At 34.0% G+C, this 12,832-nt stretch overlaps 2 long non-coding RNA genes across 5 annotated transcripts in view; both read right to left on the bottom strand.

The window, feature by feature from the left end:
• Positions 1-12,832, bottom strand: part of LOC136357834 (uncharacterized) — a 732,797-nt gene that overhangs the window by 404,745 nt on the left and 315,220 nt on the right. The window lies entirely within an intron of this gene.
• On the bottom strand, positions 947-5,990 carry LOC136374344 (uncharacterized). 2 transcript variants are annotated; one of them, XR_010745885.1, is made up of 3 exons: positions 5,828-5,990; positions 3,076-3,174; positions 947-1,221 (listed from the first exon to the last, which is right to left on the bottom strand). It is a non-coding gene; the product is annotated as an uncharacterized lncRNA (long non-coding RNA). The 2 variants fall into 2 exon arrangements; XR_010745883.1 differs by lacking the exon at positions 5,828-5,990 and having other exon boundaries at positions 3,076-3,186.

A 12,832-nucleotide genomic window follows, 5' to 3' on the forward strand; every position in this document is an offset into this window, starting at 1 on the left:
ATTAGACTGAGAAACAGGAAATCTAGCAGTTTTATGTGCAGAGAATCCTCTTAAAATAATGTTGTAATTTTCAATAATAAGTTACTTTAATGTAAGAAAAACTTTAGTGGGTCGAATCTATTTTTTTTTTTTTTTTTTTTAATTCAGAGGCATGTTGTACCCAGTGTCAGGTCTTAAAGAGAGAAAAGACAAAATAACACCACCTTTGAAATGTCCCTTTTCACTTTCCAGAAATTTGTGTGCTTCCTGAACTGGAGCCTGGAGATATTCTTTGTAACCCAAATAAGCTTATACACTACGCACTTCTGTATTTAGTTTCTGGAGGTGCTTTTGCTCCTGGCTTCTGCAGCAACTTGTGGCAATGGTTCCAATGTTCATACACCTCTGTACAAATATATTTTGCAAGAGTATATAAGATTAAGTGCTTAAGTTCTCTTTAAGGTAATGGTCTACCATTTGAATGTATTAAGATAATATTTGCATCCTGTTAAAATAAGAAATGTACAGAAGCACTACTGAAATCAGAAAAAGAAAATAGATGAAATAAGGAGTTTTATGGATGATTGTCTCAAAAAAGAATCAGATACTTCTTTTCCAAATTTATACCACAATCATTCTCCTAACTTGGACCCTGATTATTTTCCTGCTCTGTGTATTTTCACAAATTTTATATTTACTGATTTCAGAGGAGTCCTTCTTCTGTGCTCTGAGAGTGCACCAAAAAATAAATGTAAACTCTTGAAGATAGGAGCATTTCTTTCTCAGTCAAATGCAGAATATATAGAGTGGTTTTGGTAAAATTGTAAAATGGATCAGCTCAATTGTGCAGCAGATTGCATGCAAAAAGTTCCATAGGTTAATATGTCAGTTACTGGTTGACTTACCCCTCAAAGCATCTAAAAAATATTACAAAAATCTATCTTTTAAAAAAACTAAAATCACCAAATTAAATTTTAAATTTTTATTTTCTTTAAAATTTTATTTATATTTTAAATTTTTGATGGCTCATGTATGTAAGTTTTTCATGATAAACAACACTTCCTCTTCCTTCTGTTTTTCTATTCTTTATCAATGAAGTTATGGTTAAGTCATTAAGTCATGAAGACCAATTAGAGTAGAATAAAACAGTTGTCATTGAAGCCTCATTGTCTGTAGCACAGCAATTTGCAGGGTAGGCTGCTCACTTCATACTGTTTCCAGTTCAATCTTGCAAACTAGATTCTGTGAGGAGAGCGAGCATATAAGGTGAAGTTCTGAATCACATCTTCCAGTAATTTAATCCAAAATGAAAATAGTTTATGTACTTCAATCCTCCTCTGTGCTATCAATCAAAACAGGTAGTATCCTGGAATTGTTCTGATGGTCAGGATATTTGTTTTGAAAATGCATTCCTGATTCTTACCTAAAATACTATATAAAGAAGCTCTCAGTAATCAGGACTAAGTAAAAATATTTGTCTTGAATAATTTTGTGGATAAAGTTTGGAGTTTGTCTATTAATATCTGCCTGTGTTGAAAATGGACTGTTATCTTCTGTCTCCTAATAACTAATCCATATTTCTTCATTTTTTACTTTTCCTTTACCTGCGTTTGATTAAGATATCAAAGAACTTTGTTAAAAGGGAGACTGCATGTACATTCCTCTGTAAATGTTTCACTGACTTTCTCCAGGTTCTAGAGCAGGAAATGATTGGATGTTTTTGGGTCACACAGGAAAATATCTTTAGTAGTAGGGATTTGTATGAAATTTCTTGGCATTTCTGCATATAATGTAATCTGTTGGTGCAATTTTCTGTCACCTGCTCCTTATCTGTGCAACAAAGAAGCAAAGGTAGGACAAGACAACCACAGGGAGAATGAGAGCAGTAAAAACATTTCCAGGAGCAAAATAAAACCCAGGAAAAATTTAATGAGTAGATTGCATAGATCAAGTTTTCAAGCCAGATTTTGCGATGTAGGTATAAGCATGGAGAAGTCTGGAAAGGAGGATCAAGAAGAACTGAAGGAATGGCTGGTAAGAAACATACGTAGTCTTTGATAATGTTGTGAAGGAAAAAGTATCCAGAGATTCCAGAGTAATCCAGTTTTCAAAATTATAACTAATGTAATTTTTATTGTGATTAATCCAGCACATGTATGGACTACTCTGCATGCCACAGGTTAATTTATCCTTACTTCAGAAGCTGAAAGCACAAAAATCCTAGTTTCCCTTCATAAACATGATTACTCTATTTTCCTATTAATTCAAATGCTTTATGAGAAAAGCAGAAAAATCTGTGATTATCAATTTTGTCTTAAATAAAACTAGTTACCTCAATACACTTCACTGGAAACTGAATGAATATTCTTGAAAGAAAGGAAATCAATACTGAAGTTCAAGGAAATGAGTCACCTGTTGGTGAAACAGTGCCAGGCAATGATCATGACAACAATCAGTTGCCTAATTTGCTTTTTTAGTGTATAAAACCAGACGACCTTTTGTACATTCTAGACAAAGATAGGAAAAATATGCTTCTTCTTCAAAGAAGCAGAAAAGATTAGATAAACATCTTGTAATATAACTAACACAGAGGTCATGATCAGCTTGCTTGTTTCACTTGCTAAATCTAGGTCTAAATCTCTACTTGAGAAATACTGAATGCCTGTTTCCTTCCTATGCACCAAAAAATTTTGGATGCAATTCCTTGTGACCAAAGAAATAATAAAACCATCAACATCAATTTGAACAAGGCTACTTATGGAGATTAAAACCTTTTGATTATACTTTTTTTGGTGATATATCCCTTCTAATCAGTCAGAAATACATTAAGTTTCTAGATCATATCTCAGCAAATTTTTTTTTGATAAATAAATGAACAATAGTGAAAAGAAATTAGATTTTTGGTAGATTCTCTTATATCCACATACTGAAATAGAAACTAACAATCTCAGCAATTTAGGTAACTGAATTTTTAATAATTTTTCTGGATTCTCTTCTATCAAATAGTAGATCATTTTTCAGCTTTTCTATCTCTTAGGTCACTGATTAATTTTTTTTCCTTCAGAAAAATACAGGAAATCTTTAAGAACTTCATACCTTTAAGATCACTGTTCCTCAGTCTGATCTGGCTCAAAAGTCACCACTGTTTCTTTAAGGGAAGTCAGAGGCTGATGCCAATAGTCTTTGTAGGCTTTGCTTCTGTAGAGAAATGCTAAAAAAACCATTATTGTTTGAAATTTAACCTACACATAATTATAAGAAAATTCTGTCCACCAATTTAATTTTCTCAGTTTGCAATTTAGGTGCCTTAATACAGAAGAGGAAATAAGAATGATCCAATAGTCTGCTCAGGATATTCGTGTATTAGCAGCCTGAAATATGGAAATCACATTATGGGGAGCTGGAGGGCTTTCAGTCAAACATTTGAAATTATAGATACTGTCCTGTAACTTGAAATTCCAAATCATCTTTAGGTACTGCCAAGAAATCCTCAGAAACTTTGAATAAAGGTTACAGATGATTGTATACCTTACTGTTATTGACTTTATCCCAACTCAGAAATCATCTCTGGTGAGTGGGATCATAGTGTGTGTTGTGTGAAAAGACAGAATAGTTGGGATAACATATCTGCATAACTGTATGCAAAACAGAACATGTCCAGTGTACTCACAATACAAAAGGTTCTTTACAGTCAGTGCTTGGTGCTTTGTCAGGATGAAAGAATCAAATCTGCAAGTCATGGATGATGTTTTCTCTCTCTATCTTTCATCTTAGCTTCCCTCTGAGGTTCTTTTATTATTTCTGCCTAATTTCTAACCTAAAAATGTCCCTTTGAATTAAAGACTCCTGTTGCCACAGTGGCTATTACTTATTTGTGAGTAGCATAACCCTGCTGAAATTTTGATTACTCAGCAAGGTTTTGGCAACACTCTGTTTATTTAACTCTTATATTTGGAACATGGCCTCAAATGACCACCTAACTCCTAAACCTGAAAGCAAAACACGCCAAAGTAACCACATATCTGACAGATGTATCTTTCTAAGAGGTAGTAGATATTTGGTGATCCTTATTCAAGAGCTTCTTTTTTCATTTGCCTGAATATTGGAAAATTAAGCTTAAATCATATGACTAATTTCTTTGCATATTACTACATTATGGAAACATTTAAAGCCATGTTACTGCATACTCAGCTTTTAAAAAACTTGTGTAGTAGAAAGTTATGGAATAGAAAACAGCTTTTGTAGTTCATAGGAAGCAGTCAGGAAGCTTTGTAAACACTGAAACCTAAGTTAAAACCAGTCATCCTGTTTGGTACTGTAGGATACTTATCAATTACATATGCAAACAGAAAGTGTTTCTTACAGAACTTACTTCTAAATGAGCTTCTGTTTCTGGCTGAAAACTAAATCCTTGTAAGCTTCAGTATTGCAGAAATCAGAGAGAGTAAGCTGATACTTTTTTTGCTTAAATCATTAGTGTTTTAAGCTACTCTTACCTTTTGTCACCCCACCAGTTTTCTTTATCGACCAGCTCTTCATGTAAGGGGTCAGTTTTTCAGGGTCTGATTGTGAGGTTCTATTTCCTACCTCCCTCATTGTGTTTATAGCGAATGCACTGTTTGTATATAGAGAGAGGACATCAGAAACTCCACAACTTACTGGAGTTTAGTCTATGAAGAGCTGATTGTAAACAAAAATGAGAAAAGACCAATTTGCTTTGCACAGGAATGCTGTGTGGTGGGTTGATGTGCTGTTTTTGGGGCTTTAAATACTCTTCTTGCAGTTTATTGCTGCTTTCTTAAGTATTCAAACAAACCATAAATACTATCTCTATGAGATGTAATGGCTCCTAAGTAGTCATATACATTTTCAGTTCCTGGTATAATTATTTTTAATGGAAATAAGGCTTATTATAACAAATACTTTTTGCAGTCATGCTTAATTGACTCAGGACAAATGACCAAAAATAATTTAAATGCTCCAAAACATAAGACAAATCTAATACAAAATAACCTAAATCCTCCAAAAAGTTACTCTGTGCCCTGAATTGACAATAGACAGTGCTGAAAAGAAGGTGTACGGACACATTTGGGGCACATCTCTAAATTACTATGTCTCCCTTAGTTCCAGACTGCTGCTGGCAGAGTATAGTACTGCTGATATAAAGAGTCCCTGTTTGGAGATAAAGTTGTAAAGAACTCACTTCAGAAAATTATTAGTCACTCCTTGTATTTTCTTTAAATGTTTAAGGCTTGAATTCAAAGTGTTTTATTTTTATAATCAGTACAAGCTTTCCAAGCTTGTTCATTCTGTGATTCTGTGGTTTTGTAATCCAGAAACTTGAAAACTGAGTAAGCACTACTACTATTCAACAAAGTAACAGCTTTTAAAAATACTTGAGTCTTGTAGTATTTTGTGGATTCAGTTATGTTTCCATTTGTTTATGGTGATCACTGCTAAACTATCAGAATTTTCATTATTCACTTAACATGATTTAGCTTTCCTCTGTAGCATATAGTTTCATAAAATTTGGAATGTGGAACTAGTGCAGAGTCAGAGTTTTCCCAGTTTTAAGAACTTTCTATTAATACTGAAGTCTATTTTGTAATTTCCCCGTCTTCAGCAACTCTGGCGGCAACAGAAGAAAGGATTCAGTTTTCAGACAGTTTGAATGCCTCTGGAGGCTGCCTCTTCATCAACTGTGTAGAGAGCCTTAGATGGCATTATTCTGATAAAAGACATTTGACATGCTAACGAACAGTTAAAAAAACCACAAACAAATAAAAAAACCTATAAAAGACATATTCCCTCTCTGTAATCTTCCTCTTTAACATCTATAAGACAGAACACACCTTACTACTGTGTATAGTCAAGAGAGCCACTGCACTCAAAATGCTTCTTTAAAAACTTCAGAAGGCTTCAAGGATCATCACCGTGTTATGTGGAAGTCTTTAATACCTTTTCCACATAGCAAATGCATGGGCAGCTCCATATAGCTCTGGCTCTTTCCTTCTGCTGTTCCAGCTCTCTGCTTCCTGTCCCTGGTACAGACACCCAACCCTGTCCGTCCCTCGTACAGTGGCTTATCTTATCTGTCCCTCACACAGCCTCCTGTCCCTTCCTCCTCACAGCACAGCCAGCAGACCCCAACTGACTCTCTACCAGCTGACTCACTCTTCTATCACACCCAGCTGTGAGGGCAGAGCTGTTCCCACTCTTCGGTAACTAACACAGCTGCAATATAGCAGAGGCAGGATTGTCTTTAGCATTATCTCTATCTGTTTTCCCACAAATGGGTGATACATGAGGTATAGCTGTCCTGTAAGAGAGATCTGTGTCATCTTTGGTCTGTTTCAGAGGTTTCTTGTACCATGCCATGGGCATACCACGAGTCAGATAAAACAATTCTGGCAACAAGAGGAGCCTGGTCTTCACCTCTGTCGTCTTCAAGCCCTTTCCAAGCCACGAGGGCATTCGCTGTATGTGTGCTCCATGTGCACAGCAGAACTGTTCTCTCTGTGCTCAGAAAGCAGTGGCTTCCTGGCCAGTGATGGTCCTGGGGACCATTCTGTCAGGGCACGCCTTGCAGCACACTCAGCAGGCCTGGGAAATGCAGCATTCTCTTAAGAGGCATTAAAAGCATGCAATAATTACATACACAGAGGGATTCTTCCACATTTTCCCTCCATGATACTTTATTTCTATTGCCTAGGCTTTTAGCAAGGTTTCCCAGTTTCTGCAGGCTGCCTTTGGAAGAGGTGAATTTTTATTCAAGGATGCTGCAATAATACTGAAAAAGTTGGAAGACTCCAGAGACTTTTCCTCGTAAAATCTCTATTACAAGCAGAACTTAATTTACCTTAATCTGGTAAAGTCAGGTGCAGTTCACTAAAAGATAGACAACCAAAAAGGATCACAGATATCTTAACACATCTAGAAACTACCTCTTTAGATAGATTAGATCAGATGCAAGATTGGGCTTTTAGGAAAATCCAAAATGTATGTGTTTCCTGTCTCCTTTTATTCCTCAAGAGTTCACAACTTATGCAGAGAACTGTCTGGTACTAAGGAAAGAAATTACAGATAAATATTATATAATACTTTTGTTTGTCTCAGATCAATATTTCCAGTATACAGTTTCAACAGTGGCTAGTTATATATTTCAAAGTGTTTATTAACAGCAAAAATCCATTTGAAATGCTAGGAAAACACAATTTTTTTCCACAGAATATCTCTGTTTTGAATTAAAATACATGCACAAATATATTAATACATACACAGAAACAGCAAACACTTTTCTAATGTGAAAGAAAAAACTGAAGTTCTCAAGACAATGAGCTTGAGAAGATTGCATAATTTAGCTAAAGGGTGTATTATGATTACCTGGGAATAGCAATGTCTGAATTTCCCCAAAATAAGTTGGTAATATGAAAGATCTGCACAGCTGGACAGGATGTAAAATAAGTGATTGCAATAGAGACAACAGCAATGAAAGAGAATATATTAATAGTGATGAAAACGGACATGCCAGAAAAGTCTGGTGATTCCAGGCCTCTGAAAGAAATGTGGAAAACAATAAGCTAAGAAGAGTTTCCTTTGCATGCTATGTAAAGAGAGCTCTACCATTCTGGTATATACTTGTGCATACATTCTAAACAGCAGCCCAAATAAGTCTTGGAAGGGCAAATGTTACAGGCAAAGATACAGGGCTTGAGTTTGGAGCTTCTTTGTTTGATTTGGGTTTTGAGGAATTTTTAAACTTTTTTTTTTTTAATTTATTTATTCTAAGCACTTTCTATAAAGCTGGGACAAAAGTTATTAGCATCACAGAGATTAAAAAAGATTTATTAGCTTATCTCAGTGTCAACAAATAGATAATGAAGAAGCTTCTAATTGTTTCCTTTCCTTCTGGAATTAGAAGATTAAATGTGGCATATCTCCATCAAAAATGTTAAAAAAGATTCTGAGAGATGTGATCTGATGTTTCCTTTTAATCTTTGATTGCTTAGCTATTTCTTTGAACTCATTCCTGCTACAGGTAGTGAAAGCTGAGGGCATGTTATTTTAGTTATTCTTCCTTCCCAAACAGGAAATCGTTCTTTCACAATGTGCATTTTTTATCATCTGATTTATAGCCTTTGTTTGCTTTACCATTCTGTCCTTCTTTCTTCCTAGGAAAAAATATCTCATGCATACCTTTGTCTAAGTTTCTTCCTATACTTTACTAGATCTGTAAAGCTTATTTTGGAAAAAAAAGTTCAGATTTCAATGAAAGGTAAGATCAATATTCAAATGGTTATATTCTTATTTCAGCTGTGAAATAAATAGCTCTCTTTAATTATAAGAGTATCTAGTGTATTATTCTTTTAATTTCTTTTTTATTATTTTTCCCCATCAGCAGGATAGTGTAAGTAGTTATTTTCAGGAATTCTGGAAGCAACAGGACAGAACTTTTAAGAATTATATTTATTTACTCATTTCATGGATTACTTTGTGTCACCAAAGAGAACACAGCCCATTCTCTTGTTACACAAACATCTCCAATTTTTACCCCACTGAGAACAACCCCTTAGCTACAACAAATAACACTAAAGCCTTCAAGAAATGAAATGACCAGTAAGTCTCCAACTTAAAGAGAATGGAGTGAAAAGATACAACAATTGAAAAGATTTTATGGTAAAGGAGGCTGTAGTTTTGTGTCTATTTCCTATATAACATGTATTTTAGTATATTTTTAAAAAGTGATGTAAAACCCATGCTTTTAAACAGTAATCTAATAACTATGCTCCTTCTTTTTAGTATCTCTCTATTGTGTCATATCTGGGGTTTTATGCAATGACTGCAAAAGGCATTTAGCATTGCCTGAATTCTGTAGTGTGTTGGGGCAAGATCTCACAATAGATACAGAAAATTTAGCTCTGTGTCTTGGCACAGATACATTAATTTTATGAAAACTGAATCATATAATGTAAATTAGAGAAATATATCTCTAGTATAAAATATATAGCTTAAGCAAATTATTTTTTGCATTGGAGTCAAACTTGCCTATTCTTAGAAGAAATGCACATTATCTTATGTTTAGGTATCTATAGCCTGCACTTGGTTACTCCCAAGTTATCTGAAATAAACTAACCTCAAAATAATGTAATGTGCATTTTAAAACATCTGTTATTGACTATGATTTTGGAGGAACAACTATTGTAACTAAGTCTCTGGTCAATGAGAACTTGGTGTGCTAAACAACAATATAACAGCAGATGTACAATAAAGGCCAGAAGGCTGAAATATTTTGGCTACTGCCTCTTCCTTGGTAACAGGAAATGAACAGCTCATGGCATAATCTGTCATAATATTTCTTTGTCATTCTTTGCCTGACTCCAGCATGAATTCAGTAAGACAGCACTTTGTTCTCTTGAAACATCCATATTCCATCATCTAAGTTTCAGTGTTTCTTTTGCACAAGCAATGCTTTTGTACTGACTTAGCAAAGGCAAATATTTTCTTTGGGGCTTGAATGTTTTTGTAATTGTTTTTGCAGTGTTTCTACACTTTAGCATTAATTTAAAAACTCTTTGAAAATTGTGGTTTGCATTTAATGTTTATTAACTACTTAAAGATAAGATTAAAAACAAAAATTAAAGAAAAAAATCTTCAGTCTATCCCCATAATCTTTTTAAAAGAATTCATCCTTTTTCTCACAAGGAAATAATTGCATCTATTTAAAATAAATAGTATTTGCTTATTTTCCTCAATAGCTTATTTTCTACCAAGTCACCAAGAATTTTGCATGTTCTTATAACAAGTCTTTCAAATAAAATGGTTTTCCATAGAATGTACTCCTACAGTGAATGAAATGACAATTTTTGCCCACATTGAGTACTTGAAGAAGGTATTACCTTGATGTCTTGGGAAACAGAAATGTAGCAAAATTCATAAAAAATCCAGGGAAATATGCAGGGAAATTTTCAAGAAGAGCCTCCTGAAAGGAATATATCATACTTTTTAATTTACCATAGCCAGTAATAGTAATATGATTTTTTTGATATCCACATGAGTTAAAAGACAAACAGCCTTTTTTGACCCATTACTTGCTTGCTTGACATTGTGGATTTGTTTGGTTGGTTGGCTTTGTTTGTTTGGTTGGTTGGTTTTTTTTTTTTTTTTTTTTTTTTTTTTGTTTGTTTTGTTTTGTTTTGTTTTGTTCTGAACAGTAATAAAACACATTTGGTGAAGGTGCCATTTCTGTTACTATTGAACAATAATCATGGCATTTCCTATTGATTTGTTATGCCATTTTCCATTTAGTGGGGAAGAAATTGCTCCACTTAGATGTGTCTTTCTACCTAGGAATGATGTTTTGGTCTCTCAAAATCTGGCTGTGGGTTTGCATCTCTAACTTATGTATCATTAGTCATGATAGACTGAAACATTATGAAGCAAAACTTTTTCATATATTTCAGAGTTGGGTTATATTTTTGCACATATTTTTGCCTCAAATACTTTTCATTACAATAGGGCTGGAGAAGCATCTCTGGGGATTTTTGGATCAAGGTAAGTCTGAAGTGCTTGGTACCACAATCAAGAGTTGGTAATGTGCTGGACATTATGTTGTGTGTGTTCAATCAAGGCACAACCTTTGGCAGAAGTATCTTTAAAGATTCTGTCATTCTGTTTACATTGAATCCTCTACCATCTTGCCATAATGCAAAAAATATGAAGAAGTTTTTACAAATTTGTCTGGACAGCAGGTCTTTTCAGGAGTATCTAAAGATAACTAACTAACTCTTGTTAGTTCTGTTAGTTTGGCTAGAAAGACAAACAGTTGGCATAGACTTAATGTACTGCTGGCTGTAGGAATCACAAACAGCTTTGACTTTCCCAAAGCACTTTTTTTAAAGCAACTTCATTGTATTATCCAAACAGTAATTTATTCAGTAGCTAACAAAAGTGATTTATCCTGGCATTAGCAACCTTCTTAAAGTTTTATGATGTTCACGTGATTTTTTCCATATCCCACTTTACAGGAAGAGTCTCCGTTAATATTCTGATTAGGAGATGAAGTCAATGATTTCTGCTGGAGAAACCTAAGTAGCTCCTACCTTGCTTTGCAGTGAAACCTTTTACAGTTACTGCTAGATGCCTTTAAATGGGGAAAAGTTTCATTTCATGTTGCTCAAAGAAGACTATGTTGGCAAACTGTCAAAAACTCCAGGGCCCGTACTCAGTGTCTTCTTTTGATCAGCCGAAAGGACTTGACCATATTCGTTGCAGAGTGGTGTATAGTATGGTGGTAGATTTTTTTTTTTAATATATATCTCATAGAACTTTCTGAAATCTTCCCTACTAATAAAAGCTTTTCTCCTTCTCATCACTTTTTATGACTTATAACTAGTGTTTCCTGTTTAGCAGCATAAAAAGCAGATAATTTGTTGGCCAGTTTTCTGGGGTTTTTATCCAAACTCTACTTGGAATAGACACACAGTTTACCAACAGTCATAAATGGAGCATTCATCATCCAGTTCAGATGTTTTACAAAAACACTGCATTACCATATTTGTTTCTCAGAATCTTCTATGCTGCTTCAATGTTTTTTATTTGATTTGGGAATTGAGTTGTAACAGCAACACTCTTAGTTTATAATCATTAGAATATGCCATTTTGAACAATGCAAGTCAAAGTTTTTATTGAATTCAGAAATATTCTCTATTTTGGCAGGAAATAACACCCAGTATCTCATTGGTCTACAGTGAATAATCACCACCAAATTTGACTGTGGCTATTCTGATGTTATAAACATCAGTTGAATTACAACAGAATGACAATTACAATGCCAGTGTCTGAATCTTGGTAGTACCTACACCATCCTGTATTATTTTAGCAATCTGGGACAGTGCTGAGTGCTGTACATGCTAAAATTGCTGAAGGAATTGGCATCTGTGGTGGCCTTGAATATTAGGAAGAGACAGGGTGTCATCACGCCTTATAACACCAACAAGAAAGCATTGTAGAAAAGGTTATTTAATGTCTAACTAAAAACTTTAGGAAGTCTTTCAAGCTATTTTGTGGACGTTGAGTTTTTTAATTGAATATGTTTGCTAGAATACCTCTATCAGTTTAGTCAACTGGATCATTGACTTGTTAATAATTTTAAGGTGCTTTGCTTGACTACATATTGTTCTCAAAAATTCTCAATTAACTAGAATTTTGTCAAAAGCCACATACTCATTTAGAAATATTTCAAAGAAATTACTTAGTGTCAAAAAAAGTACTTGCAAAGTTTTGAGGCAAAATCAGTAATTTTTGATTTTGAAAAAGGTATAAATTGAGAAATAGTCAGAATATTTACTTTTGCATACACATGGGAATGCCAGCATCATATTCATTTAAGAATGAGCCATTTACATATAACCTTTTTCCTTAGTCACTCATACAGAACCTACTAAGGACATGTCCATGGTGAACACTCCTAAATTCTAGTGGGAATGAGGAGAATCAGGAATGTATTTAAAGAAAATATCACAATCAGTATTTACAAAGTGTTTCTGTGTGTAAGTATAATTGCAGGCTTGCTGTGTGTTTAAATTTTCTTTATACAACTTTAAATTAAAAAGACTGTTAGAAGAAAAAGTACTTAAAATACATCTTTTTCAAACCTAATTTACAATTTAATGATAAATACATAATGATTAAAATCTAATGATAATATAATTATAAAAAAAACCCTACCTAGCATTCTAAAAACTTATATATATATACACAAGGTTACTTGATATATTTTTTCCAATGTGCATGAAATTTTTACTGGCACGTATGCAGTATAATATATTAAAATTTAGCCAAAAGCAGTTCACCA

This window comes from Sylvia atricapilla, chromosome 2 (assembly GCF_009819655.1).
Source record: "Sylvia atricapilla isolate bSylAtr1 chromosome 2, bSylAtr1.pri, whole genome shotgun sequence".
NCBI lineage: Eukaryota > Metazoa > Chordata > Aves > Passeriformes > Sylviidae > Sylvia > Sylvia atricapilla.